Here is a 10,643-nt window from a genome sequence, read left to right as displayed (position 1 = left end):
TTTTTTTTTTGATTTTGTACAGACTTTTTTGTTTTGAATAAAATGCCACCTTGGTGGTTTTCATTAAAAAAAATAAAAAATTCAATGCTTAAGGAAGCTAACCCAACCAACAAATCATGATTTAGAAGCCTAGAAAGAATATTCATTAAACCCACTTTTAATCTTCAATCACTTAATAAACTATCAAGATAAAAGGATTCTAAGATGATTAGGGATAATGGAATAGTAAAGAGATTAGAAGGACTTAACACCAATAATCTTCTCCAAGAATACCCTAGATTTGCTCCTAATAGCTCAAATTTCGAAATAGTAATAAATGAGAGACTAAGGGCTTTTAATACACAATTAATGAAATAACTAGGCCCGTTACCTATTCAGCTGGACTGCAGCAGCGGTCCCGCCCTAATGGCCTCTCAGACCGCCAAGACGGTCGGCCCTCAAATGCACTTGGCCGCCACAACGGCCCATCCCACTGCTATGGCTGCACCGCTGAGGCGGTAACGGTGCCGCCATAGAGGACACCAAAGACTAGAAATCCCCAAAAAAAATCACAATCTCAATCCAAAATCCTGACTAATACCCGAGGCCATTTGCTCACAAACCACATACACAGACACACGTAAAAACACGCTATGAACGCACTCGTGGCCTCAGAATTCCCAACGGAGGTCTAGTTGTCTGAGTCAACCCCGGATACCTCAATTACAACTTCCCAACCCAAGTCCTAAAATGCACTCGAATCAAATCTAAACCCCTTGGGAAGCGTATTAACGGTCCCCTCGGGCTAAATGTGAGTTAAATAAGCTCGGAAAGGGTCAAAAGTGCCGAAAAGACTATAACGACCAATCGTGTCGTTACATTTAGACCCTCTAGAATTCTTTGGATCTAAACCAGAGGAGGACCCACAAAACTTTATAGATGGGATGTTGAGGGCGGGTAATGCATGCTTCAAACACGGAGTTAGTAGAGTTGGCTTCCTATAGGCTACGGGATGTTACCGTTCATTGGTATGATACTTGGATGTCTTCTAGAGGGGTTAATGCGCCTCCACCCATGTGGCGGGAGTTTACAGATGCCTTCCTTCGGCATTATTTACCGCCAGAGATTCGACAGGCCTGAGCTGATAAGTTCTTAAACCTTAGACAGGGGAGCATGAGTGTTCGTGAGTACAGTCTTCGATTTGATTTATTGGCTAGCTATGCTCCAGCTATGGCAGCTAAGATGGAGGATCGTGTTTGCCAATTTGTGAAAGGATTGGGACCACATTTGATTGATGACTACCTGACGTCTTCCCTCCATCTCGCATTCAAGCGCACACTCAGAATCTTGAGGAGAGTAAGCAACAGCGGAGAGTCGAGCGTGAGCATGATATGGGTCAGAGTAAGAGGGCCAGATCTTCAGGTGCTGTCAGTAAGTTCAGAGGTGGTTAGAGGTAGCAGTATTCTAGGCATTCAGGTCACTCAACTGCTAGTGCACCTTCGCAGTTTGCAGGCCAGAGATTTGATCGACCTTTTTATTCGGGGGCCGGTGCCGCAGTTCCGCAGCCTTTAGGTTTACAAGAGTGAGGTGATTCAAAGCGTACGAGGCCACTTTTACCATGATATACTCAGTGTGGTAAGTTACATACTGGACAATGCCGTTTAGGTTTAGATGTTTGTTATGCTCGTGGTAAGCCAGGCCATATCATGTGTGATTATCCATCGAGAGGTGTGAGGTACATGGTCTTCCCTTACAATATCGACGCGCCTGGTTCAGAATCATCCGTACACCCTCCGGGTAAGACTCTTGTACATCGTTGTGCCACGTAGAAGCAGAGGGGGAGCGTCCAGCTCGAGCGGTCTTCAGAATCGTATTTATGCATTGGCTGGTCGACAGGATCTCGAGTCTTCGCCTGATGTAGTTACAAGTATTCTATCAATATCTTTTCATGATGTATATGCCTTGATTGATCCAGGTTCTACGTTATCGTATGCTACTCCTTTTATTGCTAGTCAGTTTGGGGTGAAACCCGAGTCGATTAAACCTTTTGAGGTATCTACACTCGTTGGTGATCTAGTGATAGCTAGACGGGTATATAGAAATTGTGTGGTTATAGTTTGTGATCTTCATTATGGGTATGGATTGGTTGGCTTCTTGTTATACTAACTTTGATTATTGAACGAAGATGGAACTATTTCAATTTCCAGGAGAGCCAGTTCTAGAGTGGAAGGGTAATACAAAGATCAACGAGAGGTAGGTTTATTTCCTATCTTAAGGCAAGAAAGATAATTGCCAAGGGATGTATTTATTATTAGTCTGGGTTTAGGATACATAAGCAAAGCCAATGATTCTTCAGTCCGTTCCAGTAGTTAATGAATTTCCAGATGTATTCCCTGACGAGCTTCCAGGTCTTCCACCAGAACGGGAGATTGACTTTGCCAATGATGTGTTACCAGATGCTCAACCAATATCTATTCCTCCTTATAAGATGGCACCTGCTGAGTTGAGGGAGTTGAAGGAGCAGTTGGAGGACTTACTTGAGATAGGCTTTATTAGGCCTAGCACATCGCCGTGGGGAGCACCAATGTTATTTGTGAGGAAAAAAGATGGCTCTTTGCGGATGTGCATTGATTATAGGCAGCTGAATAAGGTTACAATAAAGAACAAGTATCCGCTTTTGAGGATTGATGATTTATTTGATTAGTTGTAAGGTGATAAATGGTTCTCAAACATATATTTGAGATTAGGATATCACCAAGTGAGAGTTAGAGAGAAAGACTGTCCAAAGACAGCCTTCAGAACTGTTACATCTTGGAAATTTCGTGTCGTTCGCATTATGAGTAGACTAATGAAAGCCTAAAGTGGATATGAGGTCCTTATGAGGTTAATTAGGGTATTTGATAACTTTAAGTGTGTACCCTAAGGTTTTGGAGTCATATGAATTGGTGGAAGTAAGCTCGTCAAAGGAATTGGAATTTGAGTCATGTTTTGGGAAGATTTCGTATCATTTTAGTTATACATTGTTTAGTAATGCCTTGAAGGGGAGCTATAGGGCCCATTATATGGTTAACAAAGTTTTATACAAATTCCAAGAAGGTTCCATAAGGATTGGAGGTCAAACGAATCGAAAATAACGCATTTTCGTGAAACCGGGGAAAAAGGAGCAACATGCGGCCGCATACTCAGTATGCTGGGCTGCATATTGGCCACCAACTCCCCATTTTGGGTGATATTTCTGCCCAACACCACCCCCATGTTGTGGAGGGAGTATGCGGCCGTATACTCAGTATGCTGAGTCGCGGAGCGGTTAGGCGAATTGGACACCTTTTTAAACCCCAAAGGACCCCATTCTTCACATTAACTTTCCATACTTATTTCCCCACACTTCTAGAGAGTTATTGGGAGTTATTGAAGGTTACATAACACTCCAAAACTTTCCATATCATCAAGAGAGAAGATCAACATCAAAACCCAAAGAGAATCTATGGAAGGTGATTGTTCTTGCTTCTCTTCAAAGTTGTGATAAACTTGGTTTTGAAAGGAGTTGGGTAAGGTGAAGTTAATCTATAATAAGGTAGTTTCTTCCTATTATTTACATGATTGAGTTGATATAAAGGTTTCGTAACTCTTGGAAAGGAAAAGAATTAAAGTGGAGAAGTCATAAGGTGTTGGAGTGAAGAAGATGACTATGAGATGAATTTGAAAAGGGATTTTGGACAAATTTGAGATTAAATTGCATCTAAATTTTTGATTATGATGTTTCGGATGTTGTTATCTTTTTTTTGGAAGTTATTTTGTGATATGGGTGAAGTTGACAAAATAGGGAAAATGCTGCCCAAATTTCGTTAGCTCGTTAATTGCACTAGTTTGAACTTAGAAGTGTTTTCAAGACTTAACCTTAGTGTGAATTCTCTTGAATGTAGATTTTGTGGACTTTGAAGGAGAACGTTAAGTAGTTAAGAAGACGTAAAGGTATGTAAGGCTAACCCTTCGTTCTAAAGGCATGATTTCCTTATTGTGAATCCATTTAAGATATCCAAAATGTCCTAATTCTAGAAATGCTAGAAGTTCATGTCTTTCAAGATTCTTAAGATATTATTGATAAATGTTCTTCATAGTGATGATGATAATGATGATGATGAGGATGGTAATTCCATAATGGAAATCGAGGGTTTACCGACTTTATGTCACCCCGACAGAGTTGTAATGTTTCTTTCAGATACTCATGTATGTCATATATGTATATAGCTATTTTATGATACCGAGCTTATATACCCGGGTATGATATCTATTGCGCGCACACCACTGCAGTTGTGTATGGACAACACTGATTTTGATATGGTCGGGTATGGACAATACCGAGCCTTATATGGCTGGGTATGGGTGATACCGATCCCACAGGGTCGGGTATGGTATAGTATATGTATATGTATGAAATGTTTCCTTTAGAGAAAGGTTGAGTTTGCATGACAAACGTCTTAAGAAGTGTACGAGGTATAAATTGCTCACTTTATCTTATGTTATCTTCATGCTCTCATCACGTTACTATTCATGCCTTACATACTCAGTACATTATTCGTAATGACGTCCTTTTGTTTGTGGATGCTGCATTCATGCCCGCAGGTAGACAGAGAGACAGGCCAGACCTTTAGGCTGCTTCGTCTGTGATTTCATAGCAGTGCTCCTTTTGATCCGGAGCCGCAGTAGTTGATATTATTCTTTTTGTGTACATATTTGGGCATGGTGGGGTCCTGTCCCGTCTTTATGATATTACATATTCTTCATAGAGGCTCATAGACAAATGTGTATAGCTAGGTATCCTGTAGTCTTATCGGTTCACATTTTGTATATCATTTTGTGGCCTTGTCGGCTTGTATATGTGGGCATAGTCAATGATTTTTTATAAAAGCGTATATGTTCGATGGAACTTGTCACACCCTAATTTCCGATAGGCATGATGACCCGTTAACCATATGGCCGAGCGAACCCGATGACTTTCGTAATACTCATAATCATACTCGTCCGCAAAACATGACATAAGTACATAATGAAAATTTTTGAAAACAAACATGCTTTTCATCTTTTTCAAATCAAATAAAATCGCAATCATATGAAATCTGTAATATAATGCACAACAATACATCGGCTTATATAGCCGCTTGCAAACAATTCGACATATCATACACCAACTGCATCAAAGTCTCTAACATAACCCAAAATATCACAACTGTAACATGACTCGACAAAGACTCGGGAGAAAATGGAGCTTGCCAATCTAGCCGGAATATCGGAGCCTAACGCCCCTACGCATCCGTAGGTACCTCGCGCGGCATGAAACGCAGCCCCCGAAGAAAGGGGGTCCATTTGCACGGAATATGTACCGAGCATGTAAAGCATAGCATAGGTAAAACGAGTTCATAACCGGTAAGGAGCTGTCAACGTGAGCATAATAATTTCCAAGGTGTTGAATCCGAAACACAAATCGGTCAAAGCCGTGAGGTACCGAAGACAAATATAATAACCAGAATGCCAAAATGCTTATCGTAACACATCATAACATCATAACTTATCATATGAGCTGACATTAACCGATGTGGGATTTGCCTAAACCAATGTGGGATTTGCCTAAACCATACTATTTGCCTAAACCAAAGGTGGGGATTTGCCTAAACCAACGTGGAATTTTGTCATCATCTTTGGCCCCACCATCGGGTTTGCCCCCACCACCGGGTTTTTCCACCATCTTTGCCCCACCACCGGATATAAGTGCTAACCGATCATATCCTTAATCCATACATATAACATATATCATATCATATCATCATATATCATATCATGTCATCATATAACATATCGGACTTCGCATCATATTCATATTTCGAAATACACATCATACTTCGGAAAAGACATCATACTTTAGAATATAGCATAGTGCGCACGATAACATACCGGCTGACTTGGCGAAAAATGTGAGCGTGAGATGATACACGTTATAATCATGAGTAACCAAATACGCTTAAAACATTTTCAAAGACTTAATAGGTTAATCAAAACGAACCATCATTTATAAGCCAAAACATGGGTCAAATCAGATTTTCTTCCGAATATCCTCGAACATATCAAACCGAACTTCGTAAATCATAGTTACGTATCAAAATCACCTACATAAAAATCCTTATTTCGACTCAACAGATCAAACAAGACTTGGGGTCGGAAAGATAGTCATATTGAATTCTTTCAAAAATAGGTCGTTAACCAAACATGGAAAAAGTCACAGACCCACGGATGAGCATCAACCCAATCCGGCCCGCCTACGAAAGTCATAGTCATTACTCGTCATGAAATCATTTGCGAAGATATCAAAGCGATCCGAGCCTTTTCTTGAAAGTTACTATTGCTCGTAGTTTCAATCGTTATAACAAACTCTTTTTGAGAACAAAACTTTTATGCAACTTTTGAAATTTAGTCATACAAAAGACATAAGATCCTTGCGGAACAACCGGTTACATAGCATTTCAAATCCAATCGTATCAAAGACATACGGTCCATTGCTTGACCACATTAAGGAATGCGAACATCGAGAGAAAAAATATGAATCATAAATTGTGCTCGATTTTAAGAATAGAATTACCCCAAGGCTCATAACATATCACAACTTACTTGCGTCTAGGACATGCCAAAAGGAAAGAAGGATAAGCTTCACATACCTCGCCGGCTTCCTACGCTTAATCCAAACTTAAGCCTCGGCTTCTCGAAAATCTACAATAACGTCATTAGGCATCAACCATTAGTTATAAGCATCGAAGAATCATAATAAGCTCGCACTTTATTTACGTAAATTTGGGCATTTCCCCTATAAACTCAGCATCCCCGAGAATTCAACTCGGCCAATATTATCAACAACAATACCAACAACCATTCCAACAACCATTCCAACAACATCAATAATGAATTCAAAACACATTCTAACATTAATAACTCTTCTCCACATATTTCGCCAACATTCCAATTATGTCCAATTCAACTACATATATTCCAACTAACATCAACACTCACGTATACAATTACTAATCCGAAACCATTCAAACAATATTCAAGAACACTTTAATCAATTCGCACAATATTTCAAACAATCCAATTAAAACATCACTCCACCCGAAATCTCTCCAACTCGACAAGAACAACTTTAACATATTTCTTTCTTCCAAAACTCATAAACTACATTATCAATCCATACGTTCATAACATTACTTCCATAAATTCAAGAAACTATACAAAAATTCCATTAGCTTCCATAACAAGCCACAAATAACTATAACTTCAATTTGAACCATTAAACTTTCGTTAGCACCATAGAATCCACAACACAACAATCCAAACATACGAAATGAAATATTATATAACATATATAATATATACGGCTTCACTTCAACATACCATATTTCATGAATTTCCACACACCACAACACATATAAACCATCCATAACATATGAAAAGAGGATTAAAACTTACCTTCTTCACTTAGTTCTTCAAAATTTTCTTGTTCCCATGCTCTCTAATTCCAAATGAAATTATATTCGTGACTATGCGTGTCTTGCTTCGATTAGTACTTCGTAGCTTGAAATTTCACTCAAAAAATCCTCAATTTTAGGTGGCATGAGAGGCCCTTTTTATGGCTGAATTTTCTGGAAATATTGGGAACTTTTGTGCTGAAAAAAAAATGAGATTTCTGTCCCTTAAAAACGGAATGTCAAGTTTGTTTTACTGTAGCGGACAGCGGTACCGCGGGAATGTCGTTTTCTCGGGGAGTTTGTAACGTCTATAATTCTCTACTCCGATGTCCTATCAATGAACGGTTTGTTGCATTACAAACTAGACTCGACGAACTTCATTTTAGAATTTTGAAACACCTTAAAACTCCACATATACTATGAGATATGCGCCTCCAAAGTTGACTAAAATCCGTCCCGCATTTCTCAAATTTTCGTCGAACTTATTTTCTTCAATTTGCTCAATCCCGAAATATTCTGAAATTCTCCATACATGATATTTATCACTTATTACACTAATAATGGCCATGTTCCCGTGTTTCAAAATATTCTTTCCCGATTACGACTTACGAGATCGTAATTCACCCTTTTTCTTCGTTGTTACGTACTCTCCATGGCTTGTGCCTTTCAAAACATCCCATTACTACGATGAGGTACATGTCAAACTCATGCTCTGAAAACGCGGGGTATAACAATACTTGTGTCTTTTTAGTTCATGATAATTATGAGTTAGCCATGTGGCTCACCTTGATGTGATTATGAGAATATGTTAAGAAGTGCTCGGTAAGTTAGCTCCGAGTGACCGTCATGGCCTTCCGGTTGGGTCGTGATAAAAGTGGTGTTAGAGCAGTTCGTCTTAGGGTGTGTCTACAAACCGTGTCCAGTAGAGTCTTGTTTATGGGTGTGAAGCACGCCACACTTATAAATAGGAGGTTACGGGCATTTAGGAATGAATGACCTTCTTCTTCATCATAGATCGTACGATAAAGCCATGATATAAGAATTTCCCTTTTCTTAATCGTGCGTTATGTTTTCAGCGATGCCTGTAAAGAGAAAAGCTACAGCAGCCCAAAAGGGCAAGACAGTGGCAGGAAGAAGGACTGAGCGGGTACCGCCGACAGATATAGAGGAGGGCGAGTCTCATAATGAGGTTCCATCTCGGTCCTCTCACTCACCGCCTGCTTCAGAGGAGCATGAAGGAGCCTCAGCTCCAGCTCCAGCACCCCCAGTTCCTCCACCAGATGCCTCAGGCCAAGAGGTGAAAGAGGCCATCCATTTGCTGACTCAGTTAGTCGCCGCTCAGGCCCAGCGGCAAGGTACGGGTCATGGTGATAGAGCTGTCAGTGCCAGAGCCCGTGATTTCATTAGTTTGAACCCTCCAGAATTCTTTGGGTCAAAATCGGATGAGGACCCGCAGAGCTTTATAGATGGAATGTTGTGAACATTGCGGATAATACATGCTTCGGATGTTGCGTTGGTAGAGGCCTATAGACTACGAGATGTTGCGGTTCATTGGTATATAGTTTGGATGTCTTCTAGAGGAGTCAATGCACCTCCACCGGTGTGGCAAGAGTTTGTGGATGCTTTCGTCCGACACTATTTGCCGCCAGAGGTTCGACGTGCTAGAGCTGACAGGTTCCTGAATCTTAGACAAGGAAATATGAGTACCCTAGAGTATAACCTCTATTTCAATTCTTTGGCTTGGTATGCTCCGACCATGGTAGTTGATATGGGAGATCGCGTGTACCGGTTTGTAAATGGCTTAGGGAAACATTTGATGGATGAGTGTTTGACGGCTTCGCTTCAAGATGGTATGGACATTTCTCGCATCTAGGCCTGTGCCTAGAATTTAGAAGAGCGATAGTAATAGCGGGGGAATGAACGTGAGTATGATCGGGGTTATAGCAAGAGGGAGAGATCCTCAGGTCCTCTTAGTGAGCTTAGAGGAGGTCAGAGGCAGCAATATTCTTGACACTCAGGCCATTTAGTGACTAGTGCACCTGCATGATTTGCGGGCCAGAGATTTGATCGCCTAATTCGCTCCGGACCCGGTCAGAGTTTCAGAGCTCCGGGTTCTTAGTATAGGGGTGATTCAGGCCAGATGAGACCACCTTTACCACGATGTACTCAGTGCGGTAAGTTACATTGGGGGTAGTGCCAATTAGGTTTGGATGTTTGCTATACTTGTAGCCAGTCAGGCCATATTATGCGGGAGTGTCCATTCCGAGATGGTAGGGGTACGGTTCAGCCCACAGGGTCAGCAGCTAGTTCTTCATCATCTGTACACCCTCTGGGGTAAGGCTCACAGACACAAGTAGGTCATGGTAGGGGCAGAGGAGGAGCGCCCAGTTCGAGTGGTCCTCAGCACCGTATTTATGCACTAGCTGAGTGACAGGATCTAGAGTCCTCCCCCGATGGTGTCACAGGTATATTATCGGTATCTTCTCATGATGTGTATGCATTGATTGATCCAGGTTCTACATTGTCATATATTACTCCTTATATTGCCTATCATATTGGGGTAAAACCTGAGCCAATTAAGCCTTTTGAAGTGTCTACACCCATCGGTGACCCAGTGATAGCTAGTCAGGTATTTAGAAATTGTGTGGTTGTGATTTGTGTCAAACATACTATGGATGATCTACATGAGTTGAAAATGGTAGACGTTGATGTCATCATCGGTATGGATTGGTTGGCTTCTTGTTATGCCAATGTTGATTGTAGAACAAAAATGGTTCGTTTTCAATTTTTGGGAGAACCAGTTTTAGAGTAGAAGGGAAATACAGCGTCTCCGAGAGGTAGGTTTATTTCCTATCTCAAGGCAAGGAAGATGATTGCTAAAGGTTGTATTTATCATTTAGTCCGGGTTCAGAATATAGAAGAAGAGTCGCCAACTCTTCAGTCTGTTCCAGTAGTGAATGAGTTTCCGATTGTGTTCCCGGATGAGCTTCCAGGTCTTCCACTATAACGGGAGATTTTCTTTGCCATCGATGTGTTACCGGATACTAAGCCAATATCTATTCCTCCTTATAGAATGGCTCCTGCAGAATTGAAGTAGTTGAAGGAGCAATTGAAGGATTTGCTCAAGAAAGGCTTTATCAGGCCTAGTTCATC

This window comes from Lycium ferocissimum, chromosome 1, assembly GCF_029784015.1.
Source record: "Lycium ferocissimum isolate CSIRO_LF1 chromosome 1, AGI_CSIRO_Lferr_CH_V1, whole genome shotgun sequence".
Taxonomy (NCBI): domain Eukaryota; kingdom Viridiplantae; phylum Streptophyta; class Magnoliopsida; order Solanales; family Solanaceae; genus Lycium; species Lycium ferocissimum.
Note: the sequence above shows the minus strand (reverse complement) of the source record.